Here is a 9699-nt window from a genome sequence, read left to right on the forward strand (position 1 = left end):
ATCCGTCCCGGCCCCGTGCGGGGTTCGGCGCCGAAAGCTGTACGAGAGCTGCGGGGGCCGCGACTGAGCGCAACAGATGGGATGGAAGGAGCGCAAACCGGGGCGAAACGCGGCAGCGCGGCTCCCGCCTCCCGCTTAGCCGAGGATGGGGCGTCGGCGGGTTCGGTACCGCCGGGTTCGCTGCGGAGCCCGGCAGGGTTGCGATGGGACGCGGTTGCTGGCGGCTCTTTCCCTCACACGGTGCTCTGCGGGGGCAGAGATTTATCAGAGCTGCTGGAGACCACAGGGAGAGGTGGGAAGGGGAGGGGGGGAGGCCCTGCGCTGGGAAACTTCCGAGCCTGGTGCTGCTTTCCTGGGCTCTGTGCTCTGAGTTCCCATCCCCAACGCTGTGTCTCCCCGCTGACCGCCATACGTGACCCCATACGTGGATGGTGTGATACAGCAGAGCCGTGGCAAGGCTGAACTCCTCTGCAAGTGCTGCAGGCCCAGAGTGGGGAGAGCAGGAGCTCAGAGCCCTGTTGGGTCTTCGGATGAAGGATGGAGGTGTGGTGGTTGCTGTGCTCCTCTGGTGGGACCCAAGAATGCAGCTGTCCCAACTGGGGACTTTGTTTGAGGCTGTGCCCTGCAGCATCCCCACACAGCTCAGGAAGGGCTCTGCAGGCATTCGGAGGGGTTGAGCTCCCCACGGCATTCTCCCAGCTCCCCACAGAGCTTTCAGGCTCCCTTCTCCCCATGGGCAGGCCCCCATGAGTCTCTGTAGGGCTGGGACTGTGCCTTCCAAGGGATCCATCCCCAGAACTTCAGCTGTGCTGGCGATGTGACTGTGGGGTTCTGCTGCTGTGCCAACAGCCAGGAGTGGGATGGAAAAAGCAGAGAGCGCATCCCAGGGACGGAGATGATCAAATAAGAATAATTTTAAAAATCCATAGGTTTTTAGCAAAAGAAAAATGGGGATTGATGAACTCCAACCAGAGGTTCCCTCCCATGCAGTGCACTCTGCTGCTGGGACCAGCAGTCCTGTGCTCGGTAGCACAGCGTGGCCCACCCCCAGGCTGCAGCCCTCGGTGCCCAACATGGTGTCCCTCAGCTCCCAGACAGAGGCTGTCCTCCTGCCCTGCTCCTTTGTGAGATGTCCTGGGCAGAACGTTTCCAGGTGTAAATATTGGTTTGTGTCGTTTTCTCCAAGGCCAAGCTGTGCTGGGGCGTAAGCAGGAGGCTGGGGGCTGCTCTATGTGGCAGCACTGGATTGGATGTAACTTGCAATGTGTGTGAGGCAGGAAGCAGGCAGCTGGCAGGTGTGCTGTGCTCTGCGTGGAGCAGCGCCTCCACCCCAATGCCTGGGGTCTGTGCATCACCAAGTGCTGCCATCGGGGTTGGAAATGGGTGTTTGCTGGGGGATGGAGAGCTGGAGGGAGCTTCGGGTGGCCCTGTGCATGAGTTGTCTGGGTAGGAATCATCCTGGTTTTTGGTTGGTTGGGCATTAGGAAAAGCTTCTTCTCCTAAAGAGTGTTGATGCAGTGGCACAGCTGCCCATGGAGTGCTGGGGTCACTGTCCCTGGAGGTGTTCAGGAACTGTTGGGATGTGGCTCTGAGGGATGTGGTCAGTAGGCATGGCGTGATGGGTAGGGGATCTTAGTGGTCTTTTCAAATCTTAATGATCCTTTAGCCCATTTCAGAATGAGGGAGCAATTACAGGTAACCCAGAGGTCTCAGATTTTGGTCACATCCCTGTCTGGGAGAGTTTCCTTCTCTCAGGACACCCTGCACTCAGCAGCAGTGAGGTAGGGCTGGAGAGATGTGCTCACGGTGGGATGGGCAGCATCAGCACTGGAGCTCTCTGGGCTGGATATGCACACAGAGGTGCAGGCAAGTCACTGCTAGCATGATCCTGGCTGGGGTGTCGGGATGCAATACCTTGGTGCCAGGAGGAGGGGGGACCTGGCTGGGTGACCCTTGTATAGAGCTTTGTGCGTGTCACATAAAGAGTGACCTTGTGTGATGGGCAGCACTCACTGCCAGCGGGTGTCCCCTGCCCTCCCAGCAGCTCTGACTCAGCAGTGGGCACTGCCAGCTGGGCCGGGATGAAGAACCTCCTCTGTCTGCACGGGCCCATCTCTGCTCCTCGTTAGGCTGCTGGGGCAGGAGAAAGGATTGGTTTGGGCGGGGGGAGCATCTCGCTTGGAAAGTGCTTTTCTAAAACCAACATCATGTGCAAAAAGAACGATCTGTGCGCACACAAAAAAGCCATTTCTCCATTAATATTTGTCTTTATGCCGGGTGTTTTCAGCCAGCTCTCGTTATCAGCGCATAGCTTTCTTGCTAATAACTCCGTCGAGGGCCGGGTTGTTACGGTGGGAAGAGCTCTAATAATTTTCTGTTCTTTTTGTTAATCACCCAAAGCACAGCAGAGCTGATCCCTGGAGTCCTTTGTCTTTCATGCACTTTTTTTTTACTTCCTGTGTTATGTAATTCTTTTTTAATGTAAGAAGGTCCTGCCTTCATAACTCTGCATCCTGGGGGGGTTGCGGGCCGGCTCCTAATTGATCTGTTTTTCTTGAACCGCATCTGAAAACTCAGAGAGTTTGCTCAGAGCACGAGCTGCAAATTTGGAGCAGATGTTTGTTTTATAGGAGAGAGAGGGGGAGGAAGAGGGTAAACACCTCGACAAAGCCCTTGGATGCATTCTGGCTCTCTGTGAAATGAGCTCAGTCCGGTGGAGGTGGAGAGAGAAACCGTTGTGGCGGTGCAGAAAGAAGGCAGAACTGTAAAACAGGAACGCAAAGCGACCCCGCGGGGCAGCCCGCTGTGTCTCAGGGCCAGCAGCGATGCTGTGTGCCTCCCTCCCAGCCTGCTGCACGGGAAGGCTCCTCGGGGACATCAGGTCTGGGAATGCGTGCCCCCCAGCAGCGGAGCAGCCCCCCCAGCTGCTGACCTCCGCTGCCCTTTGCACCGCATCACGCGGTGGTCGCTGCTATCAGTGCCAGCACAGCGCCCGCTCAGCCCCGTTATCTTATCAGGGCGCCGCGTGCGGCCACCAGCGATGGCCATCGGCGTCCCACGGCCCCGGGAGAGCGGGCGGGCGGCCTGCTGCCTATCTGGCAGATTGCAGATGGAGGCCAGAAGGCTCCGCTGTGTGCTCTGCAGGAGTCGGTGCTCAGGTCTGCGTGTGGCCAACGTGCTGCAGGAAAGGGCGCAGCCTCCCCTGGGGTTCGGCGGTCCTGGGAACGCAGGCGCTGCTCTTGGGCTGAGATCTGCTCCTCCAGGGAGCCCTTGTCCCCAGGGAGGGGACCCAAGTGACGCTGCTGTGCCGTGATGAGGATGCAGAGTGAGGATGTGGCCCGTCAGAATCGTCCGTGGGACAGGCTTTGCTTTCTCGAGTGCAGCCATAAGCATCTCCCTGCTGAGAAGGGCTGAACAGGAGTGGGAGAGGAGGGCGCGGGGTCCAGGGCATCCCTGGGCAAAGCTGCCAGCTTCCCTGGGAGCCCAGGCAGGGACTGTGTGTGCCACATATCTGCTCCTGGGCTACTACAGGCAGTGAGACCTGGTTCGAAGCATGACACGGCAGGGAGAATGCTCTTGGAAGGTGCTCGGAATGCTTTCAGAAAGTTACACCCCGTCCACTCATACCTCTTCCCCTTGGCCTGTTGAATTTGGAGAGTTGACAGTGTGGGAACAGAGCGAGGTAAGGACAACCTGCCCAGCACAGGGTAAAAGCTGTGTGAGCCAGAGGAAGGTCTGTGTGTTTAACAGAGAGCTGAGGTGATGCGAGCTTGCTGCCTGCAATCTCAGAGTCCTGGGAGCTCTGAGCAAGTTTGATGGGAGGCTGCTGGCTCATTTCTGTGTCTGCTGCTGGGTCTCTCATCCCGATATCACATGTGAGATCGCCTGAGTATCTCCCATGTGCTCTGTGTGGGGACAGAGCACTGCTGGGTTCACAGCTGCTCATTGCTTCACATCCGTACTGCTGAGGTGTTGGGTCGGGCAGTGCAGGCGGTTCCCTGCCCACAGCTGTCAGAAGGAGAGCAAACTTTCCTCCAGTCTTTGGGCTCGGAGGATTTTTATGTTGTGCAGAGCACTGTGCATCGTGCAAACAGCACTCTTCTTTTTTGAGCTTTTTGATGCTGGTTTGAATTGGAAACTTTGATTTGTTTTTGCATGGTAAGGGGCAGGGCTGAGCGCAGGTCAGCTTGCAGTGTGAACACAGGGCTGTGGGGGAGAAGTCATTGCTGTCCCCAGAAAGCAAAAAGGATGATGGAAGCTGGCAGTGTGAGTGTGCAGGAGCCAGCAGAGCTTTGAGAAGCTGGCAGCCTGCACTCTGCAAAGGCTCACCAAAACCAGGGTTCTTACATTGCTTTTTCATGCTGAGTGTGTGGTCGGGTGGCTGTTCAGCTCCATTTGAAGCTGTGGATTCTGGGTTCAGCTGGCTGGAAAGCCACATAAAACCACTCAGACTCACAAATGGACCTTTCTCCTGCTTCACCCTGCAGCTTGTACCTTCTATTTACAAAACTTGTGGTTCTGAGATTTCAGTCAATAATCCCTTCTCTTGTTGCTAATGCGGTGCCCGGTGGCGTGCCTGGCATTCTGCAGGCAAACCAACCCACATTGTTTTTCTAAAGATTACCCAGACAAAGGTCGCAATCCAGCAGTGAGCTCCCACACGTGGGATGTGCTGAGCTGACTGCATGCAGCCTTGAGGAGCAGGAGGCTGAGGGCTTCCCCAAACCATTACAAAAGCATTTATTTTCCTTTTCTTGGAGCGTGACTCCTTTTGTCTGGACGTATGAGATGGTCACACGTGATCACTGCAGGCTGCTGTGCTTCCTGTGGCATCGCTTTGCTGTCTCCTGCTGCCAGCCTCACCTCGTGGCTGTGTCCTCTGCTGCAGCATGGCAGTTCCCACTCACTGTCCGTGCTGTGGGTCCTCAACCCTCCCCGAGGTCACCCCGCTGTCCCACCCTTGGATGGGGGCAGGCTGTTGGAAGGCTCCATCTGAGGTGCTGCTCCAGCTACCTGGGAAGGTGGCTGAGTGATGCCTCAGGAGCGTGCAGTGGATTTCTCTTTTCTCTTCTGTGTCTCATGCAAGCATCTATCAGCACTATGGTCACATCAGACGGGGCTCGAAACCACAGTCACTCGTCTTCCAGCACTGCATCTGTGGGCCCTGCCTGCTGACCCTGCCCAGGGTGAGGACACATCTGTCAGATATGGACCTGCCTCTCTGTGTGGGGCTCTCCCGGCCGAGGGCAGCAGTGGCCTGTTTGGTTTCGGATGGAGAGATGCCGGCAGGTCGGCTCTCCATGTCATGGTGAGTGGTTTCCCTGCGTTCCCTGTCCCTGAGAAGACTTCAAGTGCACGTGTGCTGGAGAGACATCAAGGCAGGCTGCTCCCCGCAGGGACGCTGGGTAGAGCAGCTGCTCGAGAGGCTTTTTCCTGTTTACTTGCTCCAAGAAGAGCCGGGTAACGTGCTGATTAAAAGCCATCTCTCCCGTCTGTGCCTGTTGTCCCTCCTCCTCCCGATCCCATCTACAGGGTCACACTGTTGCTGTATTGGCAGAGAATTGTGAAGATGGTGCAGGTTATTTGGTTGCTTCTCTGGGTTGCTTCACTTCCCACTTTTTTTCCCTCTGCTTTCCAGTTATGGGGACCACGCTCCTGACTTTATTGCTCTCCCAGCCCCAGCTGCTATCCAGAGCCACCCGGCCGTGCATCAGCTCCTGGGATGGACTGGGTGGAGATGTGGGACCGTGAGAGTGCAGGCTGTCCCAGGGGACTTTAACCCCCTCAACACCCACCCCGTACATCTGCATCCCATAAATCTGCCTTCCAGCTGGCAGAGGGGTGGGGTGGCCGTGTTTGTTTGCCCAGCATTCAGTCACTGACTGACTACGTGATCTTTCTCAGCACGAGCTGCAGACAGCCCAGCCTGTATCAGATCAGCAGCAGATAGACGAGCGGGGAGCATCTGCTCTCTCACTGTGGCCAGCTGCCATCCTGCAGGCTTCCTTCGTCCACCTCTGGTTGTTCTGGCTGAGATGCAGCTTGGCTCTCAGGGAAGCATCAGAAAGTGGTTTTTCCTCTTTTTTTCATTCCTCTTCGGTGTCTCATCAGTCATTTTAATGCCTTGTGGCAGCCTGTTGGAGAGGCCTCGCTGCTTGCTGGAGCGTTGGGGAAAGCACCAAGACGAGAGTAGGAGCCTTGGCACGCCAGCTTTGGTATGAGCCTTGGAGCAGCTCATCTCCAGTGCTGGAGACCAAATAAATCCCAGGTGAGGCTGGTAAGATGAGGTGAAGCCAAGCAGTGGTGGAGTCTGGCTGCAATGATGTGAAGGCCATCACCAAGAGCTCCTGCATTTTCCACCTGAACTGAAAGTCACACCGCCCGCTGGGGCTTAGCTGCTGTCTGCTCAGTGCTTGGAGCTCCTCTGCTGCACGCTGCTGTACCAGGGCAGCACGCTGCTGTGCTGGGTGGCTGTGCAGCAGATGGGATCTCTGCACTCTTCTTTCCGGCTCTACCCTGGCAGTGAAGAACTCAGGTGCTCATAAAGACAGAAATAAGGCATCTCCTTGGTGCTCTCTGTCAGTGCTGGGTAGCAATCATCTTTGCTGGTAAATTACTGTCACGGAAACTCAACTGTGTCGACGGGTGGGATGGGCGAAAACTGAGTCACTGCATCTGAGCACCGCTGGCATTTGCTGCGAGCGTGACAGATCTTTTCTGGCCTTTGGTTTTCACTCTTCACCTCTGTGCCCTCCTTATATCTTCATCCCAAGCACAGCTTCATGGTAGGCATGGCTCCCTGGGCTCAAGTCAGGAACACAAAAGTCCCCGCGGAGCTCCCCGGGCCCACCTCCACCACGGCTTCCCATGGATGGCATGCTGTCACTGTGCTTCTGGCTAGCCCCTCTGCTAGGGCGGTGTGGTGCCTGCCCTTGTCCCTGCTCTTGGTACCTTCTCAGAGGTCCTAAGGGCTGTGGGTGGGAGGGCAGCTGTGTGTCTCCACATCCCTCTTGGCACAAGGAGAGAGCTGCTGCCTGCTGCGTTCATTTGCAGAAGCCTGGCCTGGCAGCTCCCCTCTGCTTCTCGCTGTGTCAGATGCCTCCATCGATCCGTCCGTGTCCTCTGCAGTACCTTTCAGATCTGGTTACTGCTGTATGTCCTCTCCGGAGGAAAGGAGGGAGGCGGGCTGCAGGAGCTCCCCATCCTCCCACCCTTTTATTGCGTTCCCCTGAGGCCATGATGCTTCTAGCCGAGGCAGGGCTGAGGGAACGGATCCTCCATGCTGTGCAGGAGAAGGTCACCTTGGAGCCCGCCATCCATCCAGCAGCACTGCTGCGGACCTTCCTCTTTCCATTTGAGTCAGTGGAAGCTTTTGCTTCTCAAACAGGCCAGGCTGGTGACTGAAGGGCGGCCTAGGGCCGTGTTTGGTCTGCAGTGGGGATGCATTGCTTTAAGGGTGGCAGTGCTGGGGGGAAGCAGCACCCAAATGTGAAGTTTTGGCCTTGGTGGCTGAGACCACGCGGTGGAAACTGCCAGCTTTCACGTGCCTGCTGCTTGCTGGGCTGTGGGCAGAGATGGTGAGATAGTAGCATCCTGCTTTGCTCGCTTGGGGGACCAGTTCTGTTTTTTTTTTAACATGTGTTTTCTTGCATTTGAGAGTAATCTGGAGAAATGTGCTGATGATGCAGGATAGGCAGCCGTCAACCCCCAGCCAGCTCTATTCCTGGTATTGGGAGGGTGCTCATGAGATCTTGAAGGTCACTTACACGAGGCCAGGGGCGATGGAGCAGTGAGGCAGGAGCCACCTGGGAGGGGTCTGTGCTGCCCTATAAGAGCAGGGCAGTGTTTGGGCAGAGCCTTCACCTCTGTGCTTCAGACTGTAAGGATGCGGAGCTGTGAATCACCTCCTCATCTCCTGCAGTGCAGCATGCTCTGCCCTCGCTGAGGATTTCTGGGGGTACAGGGAGGAGTCGGAGCTCAGAAGCCACAGGACACGTGATGCAAGGGTGCAGAGCAGCTCAAGGCGAGGCAGGAAGCTCTGTGCCCACGGAGCAGCTGCTCCTGTGGTTGTGCATGTGGGGGCACTGGGGCTCCTGCAGAGCAGAGCGCTCTGCCCCATCCCACTACTGGTGATCAGCTGGGATCAGGCCGCTCCCATCCATCCTAACCAGGAGCTCCCTGCTGCCTCCAGCCCATTGATCTGTTTTGAGCACCTTCCCTGCCAAGGCCCTCGCTGTGGATGCAGCTGCCTCTGCTGTACAGCTAACATAGATGTCAGTTCATAGCAAAACGCAGCAGCTGAGAGCAAAGGTTGCTGTTTGCTGCTGTGGGAGTGGGTGAGATGAAGCAGCTTGCCAGAGCTAGCCATGGCACAACTGAGCCGAGACTGGAGGGAAAAGCAGCTTAACCTATGTCCTTTCCTGAGACAGGAGAGATTGCACATCAGCAATGAGAGCAGTGGGATGAGCGTGCTGCGGAGCACTAGGACTGCTGTGTTCCCCCAGTGCAGCCATGACAGGGAGTGAGGTTTTTGCAGGGTGCCTTAATAACATGGTAGCTCGGCTGTTCCCAGTTTGTAGAAGGACAAGGAACGTGCTGGGGTGCAGGGCTGTGCTGTGCGGGTGTTTTGGCTGGCCTCTGAGGATGCTCAAGCCATTGGGTTGGATGAGAGGCCTCAGTGGATTCATTGCTGCTCTGGCCAGATCAGCTATTTGCTGATGCTGTGGGATCACCTTCCTCCAGAAACCGAGTGCTGATGGCTGTGTGTGTGGCCAGGGAGAAGGAGAAGAAACCCAGCACTGCATCTCTGTGCATAGACAGTTAATTACCGTTACACTATCCCATTTAGTCTCATCTATTGAGGAAAGTGTGTAGGGCTGAGAGGCTGAGCTATTGTCACTGTGAAAACCTATCCTGATGAGAGATGGCTCTTCCCACTGAAATAGATTTCTGTTGTGTCAAGGTTACTGCCTTCTTTCAGATAGGACATAAAGTGTTGGTCTCCACTTTTCGTGTGCCGCACGGGTGCAGCAGCCACGTCCAAGCTCAGACCCTCACTGTGCAGCTGGCACCTTGGTGGGTGCAGCACAGCACAGCGCTGCCAGGAGCAGTGCGTGGTGCAGGCGGTGCTGCAGCACAGTGCATGGCTGCAGTGCATGCTGCAGGAGGCTCTGGCCCTGCTCCAGCAGAGCACTCAGCACTCGCTGGACCCATCTTCCAAAGCCCTCTCCTGACGAGCAGTGCTGGCCCCAGCAGTGCATTCAGTGGCCTCCTGTTGAAATATTGAGAGGGACGTACCGCTATTATTCCCTGTGGTGCTACGTAACAGATTTCTCTCATTTCTACCTGTATGCCTCTATGAGTTGGGGCTTTTTTTCCATCTTCCTCACCTGGTGTGCTTTCCCCAGTGGCCAGGCCTTCCCTGGGAGCTATGGGAAGACTAGAAGTTGTCACACAGCTTGTGCCTGGGGGAATCTGTGGTGCAAGAAGACATTTCTCACTGGTTTTTTTACTTGGATAAGAAGACGGCAGGCTTCTCCACCTACTTAGGGCAGGGTCATTCCATGCTAGGTGAGGTCAAGCAGTGACAATGAACACGTGGATGTCAGTGCCTTGTGGTCCCCGCAGGGACACACTGCACTGTGCAGTGCTCATGGTGTGGATGGATGGGTTGTCCCTGGTCCCTTCATCCCAGAAGGT

At 56.3% G+C, this 9699-nt stretch overlaps 1 protein-coding gene across 1 annotated transcript in view; it reads right to left on the reverse strand.

Annotated features, from left to right (window-relative positions):
* Positions 1-9699, reverse strand: part of EMILIN3 (elastin microfibril interfacer 3) — a 79463-nt gene that overhangs the window by 13123 nt on the left and 56641 nt on the right. The window lies entirely within an intron of this gene.

The sequence above is a fragment of the Meleagris gallopavo genome, chromosome 22 (assembly GCF_000146605.3).
Source record: "Meleagris gallopavo isolate NT-WF06-2002-E0010 breed Aviagen turkey brand Nicholas breeding stock chromosome 22, Turkey_5.1, whole genome shotgun sequence".
Lineage (NCBI taxonomy): Eukaryota > Metazoa > Chordata > Aves > Galliformes > Phasianidae > Meleagris > Meleagris gallopavo.